The following is a 24,765-nucleotide window of genomic DNA, read 5'->3' as shown; positions in this document are numbered from 1 at the left end:
AGTTATCAGTCTAGTGAAACCCCATTCTACAAGAGAATAGGGAAGGGATAGCCTCTGGTGTTTTATACTCTATCATCAAAATATTCAAGGCAGGTTGACCTTTAAAGTATTCTATCAGAAGGGAGCATATAAAAGTCTCTTTTTATTAATTTTGTTGTGTTGGAGTAGAATTCTTGAACATTCCCTTAAGATCCAATATACCTGTAATAAGAAACTTGGCAATGATTTCCTGTTGATGGTTTCTTGGCCATTAGAAATATTTGGAAGTTGTAAATACATTGTCTCATGATTATTTGAATTACATATTGATGAGAATCATTTGGCTGTTAGAATGTGAAGAGTTTAACTGGTTACTAGCATTAAAAAATTATCTGTGGTATATGGTAGAGAGTAGCTGAGAGGGGGAACCTGATAGACATTAGTTTCAGATGTGAAGTCTGCCCTGGCAGAGATAATTTTAAGGTTAAAAAAAACAAAACAAAACAGGAATTGCATGGCTCGTAAAATACATATTTGAGATAAGTTACATTGGTGGGTATTTCCTATGGTGGCCAAGGATGACAGGCAGTCACAATTTGAATCCATCTTCTAACAATCAGACTATACACATTCCATTTCCTCTGTAGACACTGGATTCAAGACAAATAATGAGACCCTTTAAGCAGATTGTAGACAATGTTTTCAGTCTCTGTCTCCAAGGGAGAATCACCTGCTGCCAATATGCTCTAACTCCAGCTGCCTAGTTATCAAAGTCCAGTGGCCCACTAAGGAGCCTGGTGACTGTCAGGACATTTTTTTGGCCTCAGAGGGATATGCTAACAGAGGAAAAATCATATCACAAACCCTGCTTTCCATGTTTCTTATCGCCAAATAACCCAGGCTTACACTAAGGAATCTGGAAGTAAGAGTTAAAAGTTTTGTGAGTGCCCATTACTTCATCTGAATGTACACTACTTGGTAGAGGGGGGTGGTGTGGAGTTAGTAAGCAGAAGAGAACTTAATTACCTTAATGCTAAGGTAAAGAAACATAAAAACTACTGATACCACTTTAAGTAAACCCCATGTACTACAAATCACATTTAATCTCAATTTACCAAAAGCTTTGTGAAAGTGTAACTATGTTGGTATGTGTCAACAATTGTTGATAAAGGTTTCCAAGTCTAGTTACAGACTCGATGTGTAGGAACACATGGATCGCTGAAATGCTAGGCACAAGAGACGTTCCTACCCTGCCTGGTAGCCATTCTTTCCCAACAACCATCCCATTTCCCTGCTCAGAATGGGCAGTAATCTCTTGATCTCAGGGAAGGTGGGTCTTTCCCCAGTCCCAGGAGATAAATCACAATTGCTTTCTTGCCCAGGGGGAAGAGATTGAGTGTAGGTCTAAAGAAAGAAGGTTCAGTAATTAAAGACTTTGCAATTTTAAAGTCTAGAATAAAGTATAAAGCCAAAAGAAGGAGAGAAAAACCAAGAACAAGGTATGTTAAATTTAAGCTTTTTAAAAAATTAGAGATGCTTATCAAATATATTAGTAAAGGCTAATCTTTTCCTTTAACTAGGAAAGCTTAATTGCATAGAAGTAAATGTGTTTAAGGGGCACCTGGGTGGCTCAGTTGGTTGAGGTTTTCAGCTCCGGTCATGCATGATCTCAGGGCTGTGAGATCGAGCCCCACGTCAGGCTCTGTGCTGGGTGTGGAGCCTGCTTAGGATCCCCACTCCCCACCCCGTGGCGCTTGAGTGTTCTCTCTCTCTCTCTAAAGAAAAAAGAAGTAAATATGTTTGAACAGACTGGCATGTGCTTTGAGGTCAGAACCTATAATCTCTAAACCTTTTTAAGCCTCTTTGTATATCGCAGTAACCTAGTTATCCAAAGAATAAATGCAGACACTATCCAAGGCTTTTTTTTTTTTTTTTTTGGCTGTTTACATTGATTATGGTTTATGAAATAGATGACTAAGTTTCTAGTCTTTTTGCATGGAGGGTGACCATATGTACAGATGAACACCACATTTGAACACATTGTACTGTAATCATCATAGAGATGCAGATTATCGTCATACCTATAAAACAGTGGTAAGAGGCCCCCCATCACATCTTTTCAGTCGCAGAAATTGTCATGTTAAACTCTTTTAAAGAAGTAGCCACATTTTGGATTATGGCAGCAGAAAAGGGTAGAATAGGTTCCAAAATGGAAAGGCCAATCCTCAATTCTTTGTACACCTCAAGTTCCATATCTGTCAAATGAAAACTATAGCTGTTCTTAACTCACACAGAAAGCATGACCGTTTTAGAATCAGGTGTTGTCTGCTCACCATTCCACAGTGCTCTAACACAGTCTGAAAGCAAGAAACCATGACAAGAGTGTCTAAAGAACTCAGCAGTACATGTGTATGTAACAACAGGTGACATTCTAGCTTAGAATATTAGACTCTTCTTCCCAGCTGACATAATGCAAAAAGTGGGACAAATGATTTTGAGAGTGTATAATTAGTTGCAAAGTGCTTTGAACAATTTTAATGTTTGCTGCATTTTAATATAACTTATTATACTTTATTAGTTTCAAAAAAAATCTACCCAAATGGAAACCAATCAAATAAAATTTGCATTTTTTAAATTCTAACTTTATCAATCCTGGCAACAGAATTCAAGCTAATTAAGACAGACGAGTACATTCAGAGACAGGTTGACAACATGTTTTATTAAGAATTTTTGCTCTTGGCTTCATTTCTGCTGACTCTGAATTTCCTTAAATATGCTATTGTTCTTTCACTAGACATAAAAATTTGAGCAGTTGATATACTTTTCGGTATCCCATCATAATCATTCCTCATCTTAATGTATTACCTTTTCCTTCCTTGTAAAATCTGATAGCTTTTTGAGTTTTTTGCTACTCTGTTTATACAATACCAAATTCTTATGTTTCCCTTTTCTAGAGCATGTGTTTCATAAATATAAATCTGTATATGTACTTAGATACAAGAATACAGAGCATCTCCTTCATATTTTGTATAGGTTCAGTTAGGTAGCTAACATATAAAAGCAGTACAAGATTAAGGCCTGTCAGGTTACCCAGAGCACATTTTGGATTCCTTTGGATTCCTAGTGAGTACAGACTCCAGGCCCCCACATACCTTCACAAGAGCACACCATAGTTGTACTGTCCTTGTGTACTCAAAATGTGAAGTTCCAAAATTCAAATATGCTGATATTGAAAGCCTGACAAGCTGATTTGGTTAATTTAAGTACAATAAAATATAGCAAAGTATTATTTGGATTTCTTTTGGTTCTCAAGAATTTTTTTAATCACACACACACACACACACACACACACACACAGCAATGGCCAAGCAGAAGTTATTCTGACAGGCAAAAACCCAGAAACTCCCCAGTTACTTTTATCACCAGATCAGAGCCCAAGGCACTCTGCTCTCTGCAAAGTTTCAACCACTAAAATGTGGGTAAAGCAAAGAATACACCACCGCAGGAGCTCCAAAAATAGCAATTCAGATTTATGTCTGAAGCAGTTTTCATATGCTTTCACATCAGCACGGGAATTCTGTCTATGAACCGCTCTATCAACTGGCAGCAGCAATTAATGAAAAACGCCAAGAAAATGGCACTAAACTGATCTGTAAGACAGTACTATGTCCAATCTGTTGCCATCATTTGGACACTCGGGAGAACTGAATGGATCGTGACAGAAAACAAGGGCATAAATAAAACCACACAGAGTCTAGGTCCTGGCTTTGTGGTGATATCAACATCCCCAAATTATCAGACACAAGAAACAGCAATACCTGGCGATCTGTCTCCAAATTAACGAGAAAGCCCCCAGCTCTCACCTTGCACAAACACACACTTCGGTGGTCAGTGACAAATGCAGGCAGCACTTGCAGGCTGGGAGACGGAGCAGCTGCTCCGTCCTGAGCCACTTAAAGCACACTGGAGCCCGGCTCTTGTCCTACTCTCGGTTGGTTCGCTGCAGTTTTTCCCATGACTCCATCACCCGGCAATGGAAACCACTGCCCTCTCTCTCGCCAGCACTGGTGGGCTCCCCAGCCACTGAGCTCAGGTAAAAACGCTGAGTCTCGCAAGGTCGCCACAAGGTGAACACGGGCAAAAAAAAAGAGTATATGGGAATTGGAGGGACCGACAAGGAAAGACCCTAAAGTCCAGACACTGCCTTTCAAGAGATTCTGAGTCCATAAATCGAGCCGAGACAATAGTCCGAGAAGCGGTAAATCTGAAAAATCCCCCAATGGCGCTGAGCCAATCTGCTAACCCAGCAGTACTCTTTAAACCATAATCTCTCTCACTCTTTCAAACACACACACACACACACACACACACACACACACACACACACACACACACACAGATTTTAGTGTAGCTATTCTAAATTGCCCGGACATACTTCTCAGGCCAAAAAGTTTTTGCTTATCCTTTCCAGGTAACAAGACTTAAAGACGAGTCTTAGAAAATTAAAGTATTTGCCAAAATCAAGATGAAATAATTCTGTATAGAGCCAAATCATTTCTGGTCCATAAACTAATTCATTTGAGTGAAGTCTTGCTTTTTGTGCACATACTGGGATTATGCAAAAACTCCCGTAGTAAAAAAGATGGTAAAGATGTATACATTCAGAGCTGATTGGCAGAATCAATTAAAATTTCTCATAAAAATTCCTACCATCTTTTTCAAGATTAGTCTTGACATATGCACATTTTAATTTGGAGAGGTTTCAAGAAAGGCATTTCTTGCCTAAAATATAATTATTCTATATGTATATGTTATAGACAGATACAAACATGTTTATAAATATTTTCCTGGAGCGTCTCTCTGGGTGCTTATTTCTCATATTTTGGTTTTCCCATCAGAAGTGGAGAAGGAACAATTTTAAGCTTGCAAGTACATTTTGAAACATTATTTATCTTGCCTGTGTATTTTTTCTAACAGGTAAATAAATATTTACCGATGTTTAGGTTGATTGCACTAACAGAAAATAATTCTTTACCACCTTCCTCTCCCCTCCATCTCCAACCACCACCATTCACCAGCCATATGAACACAAGCAACTCATTGAACCTCCTAGACATCAGTTTGTAATCTGTAAAATGGGGATCTGTTCCTAGTGTTTGCTTGTCTACCTCCTGGAATGGTGTCAGGGTAAAATGGAAGAATGAGCAGGAGTAAATGCTTTGTAAATTGTAGAGTGCTGGAAAAACATGGACTTACTGTATTTTCCTCCCTTCAATTGCCCGTTAGTACTGGGACTGGTGAATTACTTTCTGTGTTCTCAAGGAGGATTCCTTGGGCTTCCCAGCAACGTGTTTGTTTCAAGTGGTCTATAAATAGAGTTCAAGATTTTACTGAACTGCTGTCCTTGTGGTGGGTCTTGATGGCAGCGACCACATGTCCAGAGTCAGTTAATTGGGAGCAACGTGAGCTCCATCTGGTCTTTGAGGCAGAACCAGACCCGCTGAAACCCTGAGAGAAAATGCCCAGCTCATGTGACGGCTGGCTTCACAGTTCACCTGGTGTCCTGGTGTACTCAAGTGTTTGCCAGGGAGGTGGTGCGTAAAGGTATTAAACAAGGTGAAAGGTGGGGTGCAATGCCAGATTCAGTGCTGAGTTCATTCAGGAACAGATGTTTCTGGGCATTCGTGCTGATGTTCCAAAACAATTATGTATGCGTTATTTAGAGATTAGGTGGTTGTGGGGTAGGGGGAACCAAGAAGGGAGACTAGTGGGGAATCAGAAAGGAGCTAACAATGTTAGCGCCAGTCTCCAGATGCACAGGGCTGGGAAGTTCACGGATAGTATCTCAGTTAATCCTCATAGTAATCCTACAAGGTAGTCCTTATTATTCCCATTTCACAGAGGAGATGAAACAGACTGCACACAGGACTGGTGAGTGTGTAGCTTGAATTACAATCGAGGTCAGCATGGCTGGAATCCTATATTCAGAGTAAATTTGTTTACCTATAACTTTCTCAGAAAGAGAAAGGAAATAACATTTGGTTTTTAAATAGTGGGTGTAGGAAACATTAGATGCAAGTTACCAAGAAAACTTCTTGAGGGTATTTATTAGACAAGTTAACTTTCATAAAGGATGCAGAAATTTTTAGAAAAACACATTTTGAGTTTTTAAATGATAAAGTTATTGCAGGATACAAGAAAAAATAATTTTGTTAATATGCACCAAAAATTCTTTTTTTTTTTTTTGGTCCTGCCTATCTTCAAATTGACAACTCTTTCTCGGTAGCAGAATACTTCTCTGTTTTTCAATGTACACTCAATGCATCACTGCATTTTAATTTGCTTAAATTACCAGACCCTGAGGAATCCCCACAAGAAAGCAAGGTAATCTCTTACCCTTAAAAGTAGCAGGAAAGACATTTTTTTCAGCTGTAGTTTAGAGTACCTAAGAATCATAATTTTCAGTCCCCTGGGTCTGAGGATGTTCATAAAATGCCAGATTCTTTCTACCAATTTTATTGGAAAGCTAGGGGGAGAGACTGAACCACAGCCCTACATGGTGTCTGTTTCGGCTCTTCCTTTTCTAAGTGGCATTCCCAGCTGTAATGTATGTGCAAGCCAATTCATACCGTACCCTCTATTCCAGCCTTCCATCTCCCCTTTCCATATTTTCAAAATATTTTCTGAGAATGCAGTGTCTAATTATACCTTGCCTCTGCTTTTAACATTCCCAACTGCAAAGTGCACCATCCAAAATGCCTTCATAGAACTAGGCTTCTCCTTTTTCCCAGGTCTAGCCTTAGCAAGAAAATTTGGAAGTCTTGCAGATAAAATTACTTTGTGTTAGGTATTTTTATTAGGGAGAGAAATGTAACAGGGCCGCTAAGTTAGTAATAAGTCAAAATAAATAGTGGGGAAAAAAAGAATAAATGCAGGTACTTTAAACTCAATTGTTCAAGTTAAATTCTGAATGAAAAAACTAAAACACAGCATTTAAACTACCAAACCACATAAAAGAAGTTCAGGGACCTTCAGCTGTTTGGTGTTCATTTCCTTGCTACTTTTGCTTACAATACACATTTTGGCACTCACCACAACCCACGTGTTCTCAGGGCATCATATTTAACTAAAGAGGAAGTAAAATAAGAAGAGTGAATCCACTGGGAAGTTGACAATGACAAAAATATAACATAGGCAAAGTCAAAAGGCTGTTTTCTCTCCTTCCTGAATCCATTTTATTTCCGAATGAAGAAAGGATGAACAAACAAGCAGAATTATTTTTTTTTTTAAAGAAAGAAAAGAAGAGAAAAAAGAAAAGAAATAACTGCAGTAAGATTTCAATTCTCTCTCAGGTCAGAATAATACAAATGAAAACACAGTTTTTGGCACTTTCTTCAAATTATTATACTGTCCCATTAAGGTATTTTGTGCTTAGAACACCACAGCTAGTGTTTGCCTGGGTGTAATTCCATAGCAGGAACTAAAAGCACATCGTCTTCTTACTTTCTTCATCTCGAAACTTTCTTTTCTCTTGGATTTTGAGATCCTGGTTTCAAAAGCATGTATTGGAAAGAAAGAATGCATGAAGAAGAAAGCATTTGGAAGCATGGGTCAACATTAGTCAGAGGAGAAGAAAGTAAATTAAGATGCTTTGGCTTTCTGTTTGGTTCTTTTTTTTTTTTAAGATTTTATTTATTTATTTGACAGAGAGAGACACAGCGAGAGAGGGAACACAAGCAGGGGGAGTGGGAGAGGGAGAAGCAGGCTTCCTGAGGAGCAGGAGCCTGATGCGGGGCTTGATCCCAGGACCCTGGGATCATGACCTGAGCCAAAGGCAGACACTTAATGACTGAGCCACCCAGGAGCCCCTTTCTTCCATTTTCTAATGTTTTACAAGGGCCATTACTACAATGTAGTGGAAAGAAAGAAAAAAAGAAGGAAGGAGGGAAGGAAGGAAGAGGAAAGAAAGAAAGAGAGAGAGAGAAAGAAAGAAAGAAAGAAAGAAAGAAAGAAAGAAAGAAAGAAAGAAAGAAAGAAAGAAAGAAAGAAAGAAAAATAAATAAACAAACAAACAAAAATAAACAAACAAAGAAATAAATAATGAAAAGAAATAAAGAAAGAAAGAAAGAAAAAGAAAGAAAGAAAGAAAGAAAGAAAGAAAAAGAAAGAAAGAAAGAAAGAAAGAAAGAAAGAAAGAAAGAAAGAAAGAAAGAAAGAAAGAAAGAAAGAAAGAAAGAAAGAAAGAAAGAGAAAAAGTTTGGGAATCATTTTTATAAATGTATTTCTTGATAAAGCTAATTCACCATGCTTATAATCTCTGCACGTGGAAAAATTTAGTCTCCAGAACTTTTATTACCATTATCCTCACGATTTGCATTAAAAATATTCATGGGCACACATAAAAAATTCTAGATATTCCAGTATTATAATACAAGGAAAATAGAGAGTAGTTGGTCTCACTCATTTTTAAAATATTAAAAAAAGAGATAGAGGAAATGACAGGTATGTAAGTAACCTCGAATATAGAGAATGGATATTGTGCAAATATAAGTAACATGATATATACATTCATGACAACATAATTATAATTTGGGGGTAACTGCTTACTTCAAAAAGCACTAAAGTATATATGTGACGAAGAAAATCTATTGTCTTCTAAGAAATGATCTTGACTTAGCACATATTTTAGATCTCTTCTGTAATGTCAATACACATTTCGTTGAGGTGAGCAGGGCACCTGGGGGTGAGATTGCGTTGTTGATATTACCTGGGCCTTACTTGCACTTATGTTTGTGTTCCATATATTTTTATGACCCAGGAGCCAGTTGGTGGAGAACTCAGGATTATAGGAAAATAAATAGACATCAGCCTGCTAATTAAATGGCCAACTTGGGTCCTCATTGTGGACAGAAGTCTTAAAGCCAGTGAAGAATATTTGAACTCAGCCTAAAATTCATTCACCTGTTACTGCTTTACTTGTTTGTTTATTTGTTTGCTGAAATAACACTTGAGGAACTGGAGAAAGATACAAGACCAAATCCACATAAATTGAGCATTTTACTTTTTAACAGTTAAATCATAGCTATATATTTTACTTTTTAAATTTTTGCAGTGAATTCTGCCACTTACCAACTGAGCAACCCTGGGCAAATCACTTCCCCTCCCTAGGTCTCAATTTCCTTACCTGTCAAATGACATCCCAATCAGATAGTGGATGTTGAGGTGACATGTAAACCGAGAATCTAAGGAACTGTCATTATATACGTTAAGCTGCTCTAAATTTCGCAAATTTGGTGTTATATTGATTTTCATTGATTTTAAAATGAACTCTGTAGTTTTTGCTGCTAGGCAAGTATAAATAATAACAATAGAAAGGTATATTACCATCAGTTCATTCCAATATTTATTCATAAAGCCAAATATAAAGGAATGATGGTGAAACACTGAATTCATGAGCATTTCCATACAGCTTCTGCAGGTGCACAACTTTTTTTTTTTTTTAAGATTTTATTTATTTATTTGAGAGAGAGAGAATGAGAGATAGAGAGCACGAGAGGGAAGAGGGTCAGAGGGAGAAGCAGGTTCCCTGCTCGGCAGGGAGCCCGATGCGGGACTCGATCCCGGGACTCCAGGATCATGACCTGAGCCGAAGGCAGTCGCTTAACCAACTGAGCCACCCAGACGCCCCTGCAGGTACACAACTTTTCAAACTGGCTAAAGAGTGGTTCTCAAAATATTTCCTCTGATAACTACTTTCCTTCACAAGTACCATGACATTTCCCATTAAAACAACAACAAAAAAGAATCTATATAGTGACAATCTGTTGTGAGAGGGCTATTTGTGACATGTTGAGAGAGAGGGCAAGACTAGGAATGAACAAATGGGCACAGGCAATAGTGGAGGTAATAAACATCTCTACCCACAACGGGAGATCAATAAATGTTGTTAACTGGCTGTAGAGAAGAAAACAGAAGATTTAACTGAGGAGGAAGAGGACCCAGCATGGGGATGGAAGCTAAAAGTGGAGCCCGATTGCCCCTAATGAAAAGATGTATTATAAGAGTTTGTAGGGGCGCCTGGGTGGCTCAGTCATTAAACATTTGCCTTCGGCTCAGGTCATGATCCCAGGGTCCTGGGATCGAGCCCCACATCGGGCTCCCTGATCAGCGGGAAGCCTGCTTCTCCCTCTCCCACTCCCCCTGCTGTGTTCCCTCTCTCACTGTCTCTCTCTCTCTGTCAAATAAATAAATAAAACCTTTAAAAAAAAAGAGTTTTTAATTTCTCAAGAAAGTTCTGAATGTTATGGTTTCAATAATATGAGAAGCAAGGGGGTGCATTTAAAGGGATCTGTTGACACCTACTTGAAGTTCTTTTGATGATAAAACCAATCATACCCTGCTGTGATCTTGAATGTTAGAAAAATGAAATTTCAGAGTAGAACCAACCTAGAAATTTGTCATGAAGATCAAGTTGCATGAATATAAGAGGCAGTGAAAATGGTAGGTAATAGGATATCCTCCTTGCATACTAAGTCTCTCTGTATAAGACTGCCTCCATCTATATTCACCAGCTTCAAGATCTCAAATTCTGGGGTAAACTCACCCCTATGATGAGGAATAATGGAAAAATATCTGCTAATGGGAAGAGAAGCTTTAAAATTTGCATAATTTTAAAAATCTTATTAAAAAGTATTTTATAGCATTTGCAACGCAGCATCTTGGGACAAAGTCTTTTGAGCCACACTAGTTGTATCTCTAGAGATCGTTGCAGATGCTGCCATTTTTAATAGCCAATAAACTTCTCAAGAAAGACATAAAAATCATAGGATCTCAGCATTATAAAAGATGCCAGTGGCTGTGTAGTTTAAATTCCTATCTTATTATTAAGTTAATGATATTCATTAAACAATATTTTTCCCTGTTCCCTATAGCAGAGTGTTAATGTGGGAAGAGAGGTGCTCCAAACCTTTCATGAATATGGAAATACTGAGGAGATATTGATTAAGGGATCTTCATACACTCTTCTCTGTGTTAATAATCTTAATAACATTTAATTTCTTGTGACAACACCTCCAATTTCCAGGGAACGTTTGTTATAACAATTTTATAGCTCTATAGCTAAAAGAAAAATGACACTCTAGAAACATTTTTTGTTTGATTGGGGTGAGAGAATGAAGTGTTGGTGTTTAGCCAGCTTGTGGTCAAACAATTTAATATTCTCAATAGCACTATTTATGACATTAGGAAAGTAGAGCACCACAAGAATATGAGGCAATAGAAGTTTGAGAACAAATGATTTTCTCTATCCTATCATTGGAAAATTAAATTGTGCAGTTAGTCCAGAAAATGAGAGCATATGAGAGCAAAATGACTTGCCCAAATCACTCAGCCTTAGTAGGTGAGGAGCTATAAACAGAAATGCAGGTCATCTGGCCCCAGAGTCCATGCTGCTAAGGACTATGCTGTGCTACATTATGGAGTGTAGTGATGTATATGCCTGTACCTTGCTTTAATTATGATCAAGAACAAAGTGGATAACATGCTATTAACATCATGGTCTTGCAGAACTCTAGTGTTACTCAAGATATTATCCCTGTGTTTTCCTGTGTGAAAAAATTGAATCATATAAAGGGTAAGGGCATTTTTCAAAGTCACAGAGCTATTTTGTGCTGAACATTAAAGAAGATATTGTCTAACAAAGTGGCTAATTCATTGATATGAAAGGCAAAGCTGAAATTTTTAAAAAGAAAACTTCAGTAATAATGCCTATAATGAATTGAGCATGGGTTATATCCCAAGGATGTTACATGTATTTTTAGTGTCCTCCCAATAGCCCTGAGAGATAGACTCATTTTATTTCACTTTATAATCCTCATGTTACAGGTGAGGAAAATTGAGTCCCAAAAATTTAAGTGGCTTGCCCAAAATTATACACCTAGCTGGTGATGACTCAGGATTTAACTCCAAAGACCATATACCTTCAAAATATCTTTGGGGGACCAGAGTTGCTATTTCAATGCCAGGGGTTGAATGCAGGAAAATGAGAGAAAGAGAAATCTCATAGCTGGACACACGTGTTCCCTGCTCTTTGCAGTCTACCTTTGCTATCTGCCCTCTCTCGCCCCAACCCAGAACTAACCCACTTATACCACTCATCACTCCTCTGGTTTGAAAAGTCCCATCCTTGTCATTCTACTAAAAGCTGCCTTTTCTTCTAAGACTGCCTCTCCAGAATGTTCTGTGAGCCAGAAATTTTATGCAATAATAATAGATGTTAGAACTGATGATCACTGGAGGTCCCACAGTAAATTCTATACTTGAAAAAAGGGGAGGGGTTCTTTAGCAAAGAATGGTAAATAAACTTCTACATGTATAAATATTCAGTTGCATTGTCACATTTTATAAGTGACTAAGCCTTGAATGAAATAAAGCAATTCTCTGTCTTACCTGAAATACTTATTTAGTGACTCACATGAATAATGTATTTACTGGCTATGTCATTAACACTTTGATAAATGAATCTCAATATAACTAGCTGGATTATTTCTTTTCTTAATTTTATAAAATATCTTCATTTTCACTTCTGTTTAAATGGAAGGGCTCACTTTGTTTTTGAATTTAAACTCCTTTGAATACTAATACAGAAATACAAAAAATATTAATAATGTTGACAATGGGGAGGAGGAAGGAAAATAGTGGCAGAGTAGGAGGACCCTAGGCCCTCATCCCACGAATACAACTAGATAACTATCAAATCATCCTAAATACCCCAGAAATCGCCCTGAAGACTGGTAGAACAAACTCCACAACTAAAGGTAGAGAAGAGGCTACAATGAAGAAGGTAGGAAGTGTGGAGATAAGGCTTGAGAGAGAAATGGATCATGCCACTACAGTGGGGAGGAAGCCACAGACACCAAAAAGGGTGAGAGACAGACTAGCATACAGGGGAGCACATGGGAGAAAGGAATCCTCATGGCAATTGGCTTGGAAAGCAAGAGGGTGTGAATATCGTGAGTTCTTGTAATCAGTGGGGCTTAAAGCCTGGAGTTTTAAAGGTCATTTGGCTTGGCTGGGATAGAGCCCATAGACACTGGGCTGTTCTTGATGAGAAGGCAGGCAAACAACTTGTGGACATACAGCATGGAAACAGCGATTTGAAGAGTGCCTGGGGCACACAGTGGGGAGGTTAGATGCTCATCTCAGAGTGTGTCCTAGAGATGCAATGTTCATGGAGAGAACCCTCCAGAAAAAAAGGAACTAGCAGGCTCATGCTAGTTCATGTGTGGTCAATTAATCTTCGACAAAGCAGGAAAGAATAGCCAATGGGAAAAAGACAGTCTCTTCAACAAATGGTGTTGGGAAAATTGGACAGCCACAGGCAGATGAATGAAACTGGACCATTTTCTTACACCACACACAAAATTAAATTCAAAATGGATGAAAGACCTAAATGTCAGATATGAAACAATAAAAATCCTAGAAGAGAGCATAGGCAGTAATGTCTCTGACATCAACTGTAGCAACTGTTTTCTAGATATGTCTCCTGAAGCAAGAGAAATAAAAGCAGAAAATAAACTATTGGGACTACATCAAAATAAAAACTTCTGCACAGTGAAGGAAACAATCAACAAAACTAAAAGGCAACGTATGGACTGGGAGAGGATGTTTGCAACTGACATATCTGATAGAGGGTTAGTATCCAAAATACGTAAAGAACTTATACAACACCCAGCATTTTTCACAGAACTAGAACAAACAATCCTAAAATCTGTATAGAACCACAAAAGATTCTGAATAGCCCAACCAGCCTTGAAAAAGAAAATCAAAACCGGAGGCATCGCTATTCCAGACTTAAGTTATATTACAAAGCTATAGTGGTCAGAACAGTATGGTACTGGCACAAAAATACAAACAGAATAGAAGAGCCAGTAATGAACCCACAATTATATGGTCAGTTAATCTTTGACAAAGTAGGAAAGACTATCTGATGGGAAAAAGTCTCTTCAACAAATGGTGCTGGAAAAACTGGACAACAACATACAAAAGAATGAAACTGGACCACTTTCTTACACCAGACACAGAAACAGACTCAAAAATCTGTCTTTGATCCTGTTTGTCACTGTATTACTAGAAGGTCCTTCTGTCCTAGACCTGTCAACTCTAGCGCTGGCATGTTCCCAAAACTTAACAGAGTTTCTTGAATGATTTTCTACCCAAGGCTTTATGATAGCAACTCACCTTAAATCTGATGAAAATAAGAGGGACTGTATGAATGATTTTGCAATGATTCTGCAATAGCCCTTTTGTGACTTCCAGGAAGACATAGTCTCCAGTTCATGTGTAACAGAAAACTTGTTTTCTGTCTGCATATTAATCCTTCAAATCACATAACTTCCATCATCAAAGAAAGCCTTTTCTTTTTTTTTTCTTTTTTTTTTTTGCTCTACCTAATTGCTATTCCTTTTAATCTTTTTCTTTCATAATTAAAGCAGATAATTACTACCATATGGACATTTAGATTGCAAAACAAGAATGAGAAATATCATTCAGAATCTCAGAACAAGCCCAAGAAAGAGCTGTGTCACCAGGGCCAACTTCCTTTCATTCTAGATTCATAGTTCCCACTGTCAGGATGATTTATCTTGATCTTCCTTCTCTCTGACAACATTTAGGGTTAAATATTATAAACAGGGGAAGACGGGAGTTAGGATGGAGGCAATACCTTAGAATATCTAGAAATCTAGCCTTCAGTCCATCTCTCCCTGGGACACAGGCTAAGAAACTCTGGCAACCCAACAGCATAATTTTTTTACTGGAAGAAACTGGAACAAAAATTTCTGCCTGAGCAACTGAAGGAGCATCCGAGAAAATAAGATGTCAGTGACTGAAGGATTCACAGTGAACCAAAAAAGGGTAATGTGGCAGAATGGGTAAAGCTGTTGAAAGGAAGCTAACTAAGAAAACAGTGCTGATCAGAGAGGCAGGGAGTCACTGCCTACGGAGATACTGAGTTAGAATGGTAAGGTCTGAAAATGCCCACTGATCACCCCTAGGACTTACTTAACATTGAGAATCTTGCTTTCTATTGATGCCAGCTACATAATTTTTTTCAGAAGTATCACACTGAAATAAGCAGCACATTTTTGGAATAGGGGACAAATACAAAAATGCTGAAACATTCCGTCTCTTTTCAATACAAGAAGAAACAGCTATGTAAATCTGTCAACAAGTAAATAAAAATACATATTTAGAGTTAGTTCTCTAGTAAGAAAAAACTCTTTGACTCCCAAGGAGAAAGACAGATCAAGTCTGTGGTTATGAAGCCCATGGAGGGGGAAATTATTTGCGGGAGGGTGAGATAGAGATGAGAGACAGAGATAAAGAAAAATGCATAGTCATTAGAGATCAAAGTTGCTGCCCTCAAGGTCAGAAAGTTACTGAAATAGTGGGGCTTGAAATGTCCCAGAGAGAGAACCTGGAGGAGAATGGGGACATGACACAGCTCTGGGCCAGTCCCTAGACCTCTGGGCTTCAAGGCTGGACAAAGACCCAAAGCCCGCCCCCTCCTCCCCCCGGAATGATCCCGGCACAGAAGCGGCAGAGACATCCATCAGCTGGGCACTATGTGGCTGGAGCTTTGATCATTTCAGCCTGCTATGAGTTAAAGACTGAGTCCCGTTTATGAAATTTTATTTTATTTTTTTAAAGATTTTATTTATTTATTTGAGAGAGAGAGAATGAGAGATAGAGAGTACGAGAGGGAAGAGGGTCAGAGGGAGAAGCAGACTCCCTGCTGAGCAGGGAGCCCGATGCGGGACTCGATCCCGGGACTCCAGGATCATGACCTGAGCCGAAGGCAGTCACTTAACCAACTGAGCCACCCAGGCACCCCCCGTTTATGAAATTTTAACACAGCCCCAGGTTTGCGAGTGGGAAAGATGATATGAGGAAGAACAATGGCTAAGACCGAATTTTTATTTCTTTGATATCCCGGTGACTTGAATTTTAGAGTTTGATTTAAGATAATTAGAGAAACAATGGAAGTGATTGGCACTGAATCAGTTAAGAAGGTTAACATTACACTGTTACAAATATTTATACAATTTTACAGAATATAAAAGGCTCTCTAACTTGAAGACACTAGTCTTAGTTGGAGATATCTTTCTGACATTGGGTGCCTTTGATTTTTGTTAAAAAGGTAAATATAGTCATTCTAAAATAGTGTTATGTAGGTCTTCTTTTAGGTTAAAAAGTGCATCACATACGGTTTTCTCTATCATCTGAAAAACGGAAGTCTTCATCCAGATTAATGTAAAGATGATTTTTAAAAAAGATTTTATTTATTTACTTGACAGAGAGAGAGAACAAACTGCAGAGGGAGAGGGAGAAGCAGGCTCCCCGCTGAGCAGGGAGCTCAATGTGGGGCTCGATCCCAGGATTCTGGGATCACGACCTGAGCTGAAGGCAGACGCTTAACAGACGGAGCCATCTAGATGCCTCAGCAAAGATGATTAGGATTGGGAAAAAGCCAAAAGTTACCTATTTTTGAGACAGTCACTAGCTTCCTCTTAATTGCCTAAATCTGGACTTACATAGTATTCCATTACACAAATGAAAAATTAGAACTAGAGATTATCCAAATAAATTTATGAAAATAATAATAGTTAAATGAGACCTGGTAAAAAATCTTTATTTTGTAACTTCCATTTTTGTATGTCTTATCAGATATTAAGGGACTATGTAGCAACCTTCTCTTGAATTCCTAACCTAGTCCCAATTAGGAAAAGAAAAGTTACTTCCACAAAGAACAACTGTTACACAATTGAGTTTGTCATTTGCTTCCGGCATGTTAGGACTGTTCCCTAAAGCCTTCTGTCAAATGTAGTCAGAAGTAGAATGTATAATTTTAGACCATGTAATTCATGATTGTCAAACACTGTTGCCAAATACAAAATGGTTTCAATAATGACCCTTCTATTCAAACTAAGCTGCAGCGAACTTGAACTTCATTGGCAGAAAACATTGTTTCCTTGCTAAGAAGCCTGTGATAGAGTCCCCTGGACACACCTTCTCTGAGAATTTACTTCAAGCTCCACCCTCCACTCCTCACCTAAGATCAGTGGAGGCCAAGACTGATGACTTGCAACCCACTTAATCTATCACTCCTTCTGGTCAGTAGTGAAATATATTCAATTGGGAACCATTAGACTAAACCAAGTTGGAACAAGTTTAATTTCGAAATCCAAAATTCATGTTTGCTGAGGAATCTTAAAGTCTGGACAAATAAAGCAGTTACACAAGGTAAGCTGCTGGAATGAAGTGGGTGCAATGCTGCCTTTGTAAGACACAGTAAGAGTGTGTCTGAGGAAGAGATATTTAATCTGGGATTGGTGCATATGGCCTTCAGAGAGTCTAAGAAGCCCTCCCTGAAATCATATCCAAAATTCCCTGATTGTTTACCCAAGTGCATTTTTCTATGGAGATTATTCTGACTTTATATGAAATGTCCAAACAGGTTTATAAAGAATATCCCTTAAGTGTTTGGACTCTGAGAGGTTCTGGCTGACCTCTTCTTGAAGCTCAAAGTTGATCAACATGACTCTTGGTGGAGCAAGCAAAATTAATGAGCGTTAATGAGCATTAACACAAGGCCAAAAGAAAAATCTGAAGCTCAGGAAATTTACATTTTAATGTTGCAGCACACCTGAGGAAAGTATTTTGAATCATAAAGTCGTTGCTACTAACCCTACACAGCAGGGGAATCATTTGTGATCAAGATAAATTTTAATATAATCCCTTATCAACACAGCTGAGGAGAGAATTTTACATCTTTCTATTCCAGATGGTGCCATTTTATCAGAGTTTCACTCCTTGATATGCTCAGTTAATTAAAGTCTTTACTGGTGGTTAATGGCAGATTTGTGCAGCAAAAATGACTCTGGAACAGATGTTGGCAAATTTGTCAAAGTGGCTGGATAATCACCCTGACTGCTCTGAAGGACTATTCCATTTCACCCAAACTGAACTCTTGCAGGACCTAAATAGCACCTTTCCCATTCCTGATTCTAAAGATGAGGCAGGGGGAAGAAGGGATTCTGGTGGGAAGGGGAAGAACAACAGCAAGACCCTTGGTCAAAGTCATCCATTTTTCAAGGAATGAAGGCATTCCAGCAGACAGTTTCAGATGCAAAAGTATCATGATGATATATTTTTATGAGACTCTCCCTATTAGTTTCACCACAGGCTCCCTAATCAGCTTGCATTCAGCTTGCTATAAAATTGCAACTCAAATCAACTTTCATCTCAGACCTTTATTCTTGTTTTATCAGCATACATCAGCAACTAAGATGGCAGCCCAGTATAGCCAATGATAAAAGGGAAAAGAAATGGTGAGAAGCCATTAATACAAAAGAACAACCAAAGCTTGTTCCACCTCCAAAGCTCTACGGATATTTGAACTCCAATTTGTAGATGGGGACTTCTGAATACTGTCTATCCTCTGGCAATTTCAGACCATTGTCTGTTGCTATTGCCAGCAAGAGAAAAACCTAAGAAAGGCTTAGAATAGATGGCTTTCATTAGAATAAAATAAATAAAATAAAATAAAATAAAATAAAATAAAATAAAATAAAATAAAATAATTTGAAAACTATAAAGCCCTGCACAGATGTCACATTTTTAAAAAAATTTAATTAATTGAGGTTCCTCAGAAATCCATTGATTTGTGCTATGACATATAATAGTGAAAACATCTTTTTCTAGCCTAGCAATTTGATTTGTATTTCTGAGCTGCCTACTCCAAATGTGTCCGTGCGCCTCTGTGTGTGTATGTGTGCTTTACATAAGCCAAAGTCAGGGCGCCTGGGTGGCTCAGTCGTTAAGCGTCTGCCGTCGGCTCAGGTCATGGTCTCAGGGTCCTGGGATCGAGCTCCGCATCGGGCTCCCTGCTTGGCGAGAGGCCTGCTTCTCCCTCTCCCACTCCCCCTGCTTGTGTTCCCTCTTTCGCTGTCTCTCTCTCTCTGTCAATTAAAGAAAGAAAAATCTTTAAAAATAAATAAATAAATAGATAGATAGATAGATAAGCCAAATTCACTTAGACACTCTTGGTAGAATTACCTAGCTCTCTTAGAGAGAAGACAAACAATCTCCTTTCAGTTAAATCATAATGTGCTTTTTAGTGATTCATAAAACTCTTATTTCACACAGAATTTTATACCTAAATTTTGCATAGAATATTATATTTCAGTATATATTTATTGCAACTATTGATGGAAGTAAAGAATATTGTGTAAGACCTGCCATAAAGATGGGGAAGAGCTGCAGCAAAGAAACACTAAATTATTCACCAAAATAGTTGGGGCCAAAAAACCAGACCTCCACTTGCTTCCATATCAAGCTTTTTTATTATAAAGCTCATCATAATAAACTCTACAAAACTTCAAAGATTTTCCCAAATTTAATGGTATATATATATATAGTCCTATTCCATAAAATCCTATTTAAAGAATTTGTTTACTTATAAAAATGGCTTCTTGCTGGGATTAGAACTGGAGTGTTTATATTTATCATAAATGAGAATGTTTCAGAACCATTAAGAGCCTCTCACTCTAAAAAAATATGCAAAGAGCCAAGGCACACAATTTTCAAAGTCATTTTATATGACCCCTGCCCTGTGGTAGGGTACGTAGTAAATCACATAAAAAAGTGGTGTGAACTACCTTTTAAATAACCAATCTGGGTAAATGACAGAAGGGATATTGTGGCTATAAATTTTAGAAACACAAGAATGTCTCAACATTTAAAAAGGTTTGGAGGCAAATTAGGCTTCAAACCCATGAAACATAAGGGAAATATGCAAACACAAAGAGGAGGAGGAGGAGGAGGAGGAGAAAAGGAAGAAGAAGGAGAAGAAAAGGAAGAAGAAGAAGGAGAAGAAAAGGAAGAAGAAGAAGAAGAAGAAGAAGAAGAAGAAGAAGAAGAAGAAGAAGAAGAAGAAGAAGAAAAGGAAGAAGAAGAAGAAGAAGAAGAAGAAGAAGAAGAAGAAGAAGAAGAAAAGGAAGAAGAAGGAGGAGGAGGAGGAGGAGAAAAGGAAGAAGAAGGAGAAGAAAAGGAAGAAGAAGAAGAAGAAGGAGGAGGAGGAGAAGGAAGTGGGGAAGGATGAAGAGGAGGAGGAGAATAGCAAAATGATCATCATACCAAAGGTATAAAAAATATTCTAAGGTGTAAGTATCAGTGTTATCCTAGTTCCCTGGTGGTCTGGTGAAAGCGTTTCCTGACCTTCTTCTGCTTCACCCCAACAATGGGGAGGAGGCCCTGGCCCATCATAGTCAGCAAACAAATTAAGCTCTATTTTAGTTAAGAAAAATGTTACCAGCAGTTAAGCACACTTTTCTATAGCTCTAGTATTTTCTGGTATTTAGAAAACTCTAGTCGTGCAAAGCTCAACCAATGGAAGGGTAACTAGAACTACCCATGTACTCACATATAAGCCTGAATCAAGCACAGCCTCCAGACTCAGTTATATCATTCCGGTATTCTGAAGTTTACATGAACATGCTTACTAAGTACAGTTCTAAGAACTACCAGTTCCCACTCTGTCACACAATGTATACACCTTCATATATCATTTGTTTTTACCTTCACCAAGTATTTCTAAATAATTATTATTGCTTTGTCAATCTGGAAACAGAAATTAATGAATATTAAATAACTCCCATGAGCTTTGCTGAAGAGTCGGGAATTCCAAAGCAAGTCAGTCTCACTTAGAATTCCCTGATGTTGGGCACCTGGGTGGCTCAGTTGGTTAAGTGACTGCCTTCGGCTCAGGTCATGATCCTGGAGTCCCAGGATTGAGTCCCACATCGGGCTCCCTGCTTAGCAGGGCGTCTGCTTCTCCCTCTGACCCTCCCCCTTCTTGTGCTCTCTCTCTCTCTCTCATTCTCTCTCTCTCAAATAAATAAATAAAATCTTTAAAAAAAAGAATTCCCTGATGTTTTGCATTTCAGTATGCTGACTATTAAAAACACCTTGATTTGCTATAAAAATTATTTTTAGGGGGCCTGGGTCACGCAGTCATTTAAGCATTCGACTCTTGCTTTCGGCTCAGATCATGATCTCAGGATCATGAGATCGAGCCCCGACCTGGCTGGGGCTCAGCGCAGAGTCTACTTAAGACCTTCTCTCCCTCTCCCTCTGCCCTTCCTCCCCAACTCCCCCGCCCCCTGCTCATGCATATGTGCATGCATGTTCTCTCTCTCTCACAAATAAATCTTACATTCTTCTTTTTAAAGATTTATTTATTTATTTATTTGGGGGCAGGCAGAAGGAGAAAGAGAAAGACAATCCTCAGGCAGACTCCCTGCTAAGTGCAGAGCCCAATGCAGGATTCAATCCCAGGACTCAAAATCAAACCATCTTTCCAACCAACTGAGCCACTCAGGTGTCCCTCAAATAAATAAATAAATCTTTTAAAAAAGTATTTTTCAAACTGTACATTAACTACTTTAAATCTATTTATCTTGACTCCTTCCACTTAATACTAAAATATTGTTATTCTTTACTCACCATTTATACATGTCAATAATCATTAAGTTTGACTATTTTTCTGGACATGTGCCTGTTGAACTCTTAAGTTGAACTCTTTTCTGTTGTTGGAGAGGAGTACCTGAAAAGTAATTTCTTAACTCGAAACTCTTTCTAGCTTTAAAACTGATACAGGCAGTGGATGTAGAGGGAACTATCTTCTTTGAGACCCATTTACATAGGCAGTACATATAAATGTTAAATTAGTTGGTCTTTGCGACAATCTTTAAGAAAAGGCATTATGTAGTTCTGAGAGGTTAAGTAATTCGTTAGGTATATGTAGCAACTAGTGGAAACCCTTAGAAACCAAGAAGACAATGCTATTGATTATCATCCAAATATTGTCCATGAAGGGGGCCTAGTTAACGGATTTCATTTATTTCAATCTATCACCAAGTTCACCCTTATTGTGAGGTTAGCTTCATCTAATTATGACACACTTGTTATGTTAAATGCCCATCCTTCAAATTCCAGGATCACCAAGTCACCTTCCAAATGTCTTTTGGCTTTTCTTAATTTCATAGAGAAAAGATAATGATTTCACTGATGAGGGTGATCCAGCTCATGTAAAAGCGGTGTTGGAGTTCTGGTCTTCTCCATCATTCTCTTGAGCTTGGATAAAGTGAATATATCAATGATATATGGATACACTAATAATGGCTTCACAGAATCTGGCTAATGTATTGCTAAGGTAAATAATGCCTCTTTGAGATAGATGACTCATTTCTTCTTCTTCTTCTTCTTTTTTCTTAGATTTTATTTATTTATTTGAGAGAGAGAGAGCATGAGCGGGCGGGGGGGGGAAGAGCAGATTCCCCAGCTGAGCAGGGAGCCCAATGTGGGGCTCGACCCTGGAATCATGACCTGAGCTGAAGGAAGATGCTTAACTGACTGAGCCACCCAGATGCCCCAGATGACTCATTTCTAGCTGCTGTCTATGCAAGCACATGGTTTGGTCTACAGGGAACAGATATATAGTTTTCAAAAAATTTTATAGTACAGAGAAATAGAAAAGTCCCAAGGATACTCTTTGGTTACTCTTATTTTATTTAGAAGATCTCACAAGACACAGCAATCCTTTCACATGTTCCAAGGAAGACACTGTAAATATATTTCAATTTTTACTTGGAAACAAAATCCCCATAGCTGAACAACTCATCTGCCCAGTGGAAGAGAAGGCTTATATCATATTTTAGTTATATGGAAAAATCTTAGATAATATTTAATGAATTATAGCTAGACTTGATAAATTTTGTCAGGCTTTTACTTACTGTAAAATTATACCAAATTCAAAATATAGTCACCAAAGGACTCTTACTAACCAGGAAGGCATTATAACAGGAATATAAGGAATAAGGAATATAGGACTCGAGAGTAGAATATAGGTTTAGCGAATTTATCACTCAATTTGTTTTTTTTATGGATTTTAAAATTGCTGTCCTTGAACAAAAAAAAGGAAGAAAAGAAACTCTGAAACCCTATAAAACTGTAGACAGTTTAAAATTACTGGTCATCAGTGACTGAGACCTAACCCCCCACAGTTTATCCATGCTTGTGTGTTCATCTTCAAGCTGAATGTTCCTTAGCAGCTTGTGTTATTTATGTATTTAACATGAAAAAAAGATATTTCATTTGAATAATTTCTTAATGTGAATTGCCTTTTTCTCTTACTGAAAAATTTCAACTGGAAGTACTAAGTGAACCAGAAATTGTCATCCTGTGAATGTCTAAGAAATTATCTATCTGTGTGATCATTTTCTTGCATAATATATAAGGCAAACATTAAAATTCTTGTAATTCCTAACATTGAAAGGAATTGAGAAGATCATGTGGATATAAGCATTGTTTCAATAGAGCCTGTTTCCGTTGCTAATGCAGCAATAATTGTTCTAGCCTTTTGATGATGCCTCATGAAATAAATAAAATTTATATTCTGATAGTTTTTGCATCATTCAAAACAGTTTCTAAGCTTCTTTTTCTTCTCCTTCTCTTTCTCCTCTTTCTTCTGATCGCTCTCTTTGTCCTACGATATTTTGAGATGTTATTATTTTACCACTTGGGGCCTACTTCCTGTGCATACCTGAGCACTGCTACTCTTATACAGGAGCAAAGAGCTGGTGGGAGCTCAATCATCCTTCACCACTACAGTACTAACCCAGTAACACACGGTTCCTTCCAAGTTTCCTTTTCCCTTATGTGTAGTAGTTTTTGAAGTTGTTTTTGTTGTTTTCTTGTGTTTTGGTTTTGCCTGATATTATTAAAATATCTTTGGTTTTTAGAATAAATAGTTTAAGTACCAGTTTGCTTTTTATTTCTTAAATATCTAAACTAATTTTTATTAATTTTCTTCACTGTGAAGAAATCAGAAATTAAAAGGGAACTTACTTTCAATTTCTTGATTCAGTAACAGAAATCCAGCCTCAATTTACTACTATTTTTAACTATTATTTTTTTTAAGATTTATTTATTTTCTTGAGAGAGAGAATGTAGAGGAGGGGAGGGGGAGAGGGAGAGAGAGAGAATCTCAAGCAGACTCCCCACTAAGTGTGGAGCCTGATGCGGGGCTCAATCTCACGACCCTGAGATCATGACCTGAGCTGAAATCCAGAGTCAGATGCTTAACTGACTGAGCCACCCAAGCACCCCTAAACTGTTATTCTGAAATAAATTTACCCTTGCATAGAAGTTACAAAATCAGCTTCCCTTAAAGAGAACATCTTTGAAAATCATAGTACAATGATCAAACTCAGAAAATTAAGATTTGTACAACATTATGAACTAAACTGTAGACCTTAGTGAGTGGTATTTTGCCTGTTTTTATATGAACTCATTTTTTTGGTGGGAAGTGGGGTATACAGTTCTGTGAAATTTTGTCACAAGTATTGATTTGTGGAACCAGTATTAACCTAGATACAGACTGTTCCATGACTTCAAAGAAACTCCTTCATGCTACCCCTTTATTGTCATACCCTCCCTGCAGCCCCAACTCAATGGCAATAACAGATCAGTTCTCCATCACTATAATTTTGTCATTCCAAGAGTGTTACATAAAATGGAATCATGCTGTGGGTAAGCTTTTGAGATTTTTTTTTCAATTAGTGTAATACCTTTAGGGTTTTCTGCAATTTTTGTCTACCATATATCAGTAGTTCACTCCTTTCTATTGTTGAGTTGTATCAGATGGCACACAGATACTGCTGTTAC

General features: G+C 37.9%; 1 protein-coding gene across 5 annotated transcripts in view; it reads right to left on the bottom strand.

The window, feature by feature from the left end:
* ARHGAP24 (Rho GTPase activating protein 24) overlaps positions 1–24,765 on the bottom strand; it is a 490,733-nt gene that overhangs the window by 154,244 nt on the left and 311,724 nt on the right. Inside the window, exon 1 of one of the 5 annotated variants that reach the window (XM_027599712.1) lies at positions 3,843–3,928. The exons of the other annotated variants lie outside the window; for them this stretch is intronic. The gene's annotated coding sequence lies outside the window, so the exon portion shown is untranslated. Of the gene's footprint in view, positions 1–3,842; positions 3,929–24,765 lie in introns of those variants that run through there. 5 annotated transcript variants of the gene reach the window in all.

Source organism: Zalophus californianus, chromosome 2 (genome assembly GCF_009762305.2).
Source record: "Zalophus californianus isolate mZalCal1 chromosome 2, mZalCal1.pri.v2, whole genome shotgun sequence".
Classification (NCBI taxonomy): domain Eukaryota; kingdom Metazoa; phylum Chordata; class Mammalia; order Carnivora; family Otariidae; genus Zalophus; species Zalophus californianus.
This window is presented reverse-complemented; position numbering and strand designations above follow the sequence as displayed.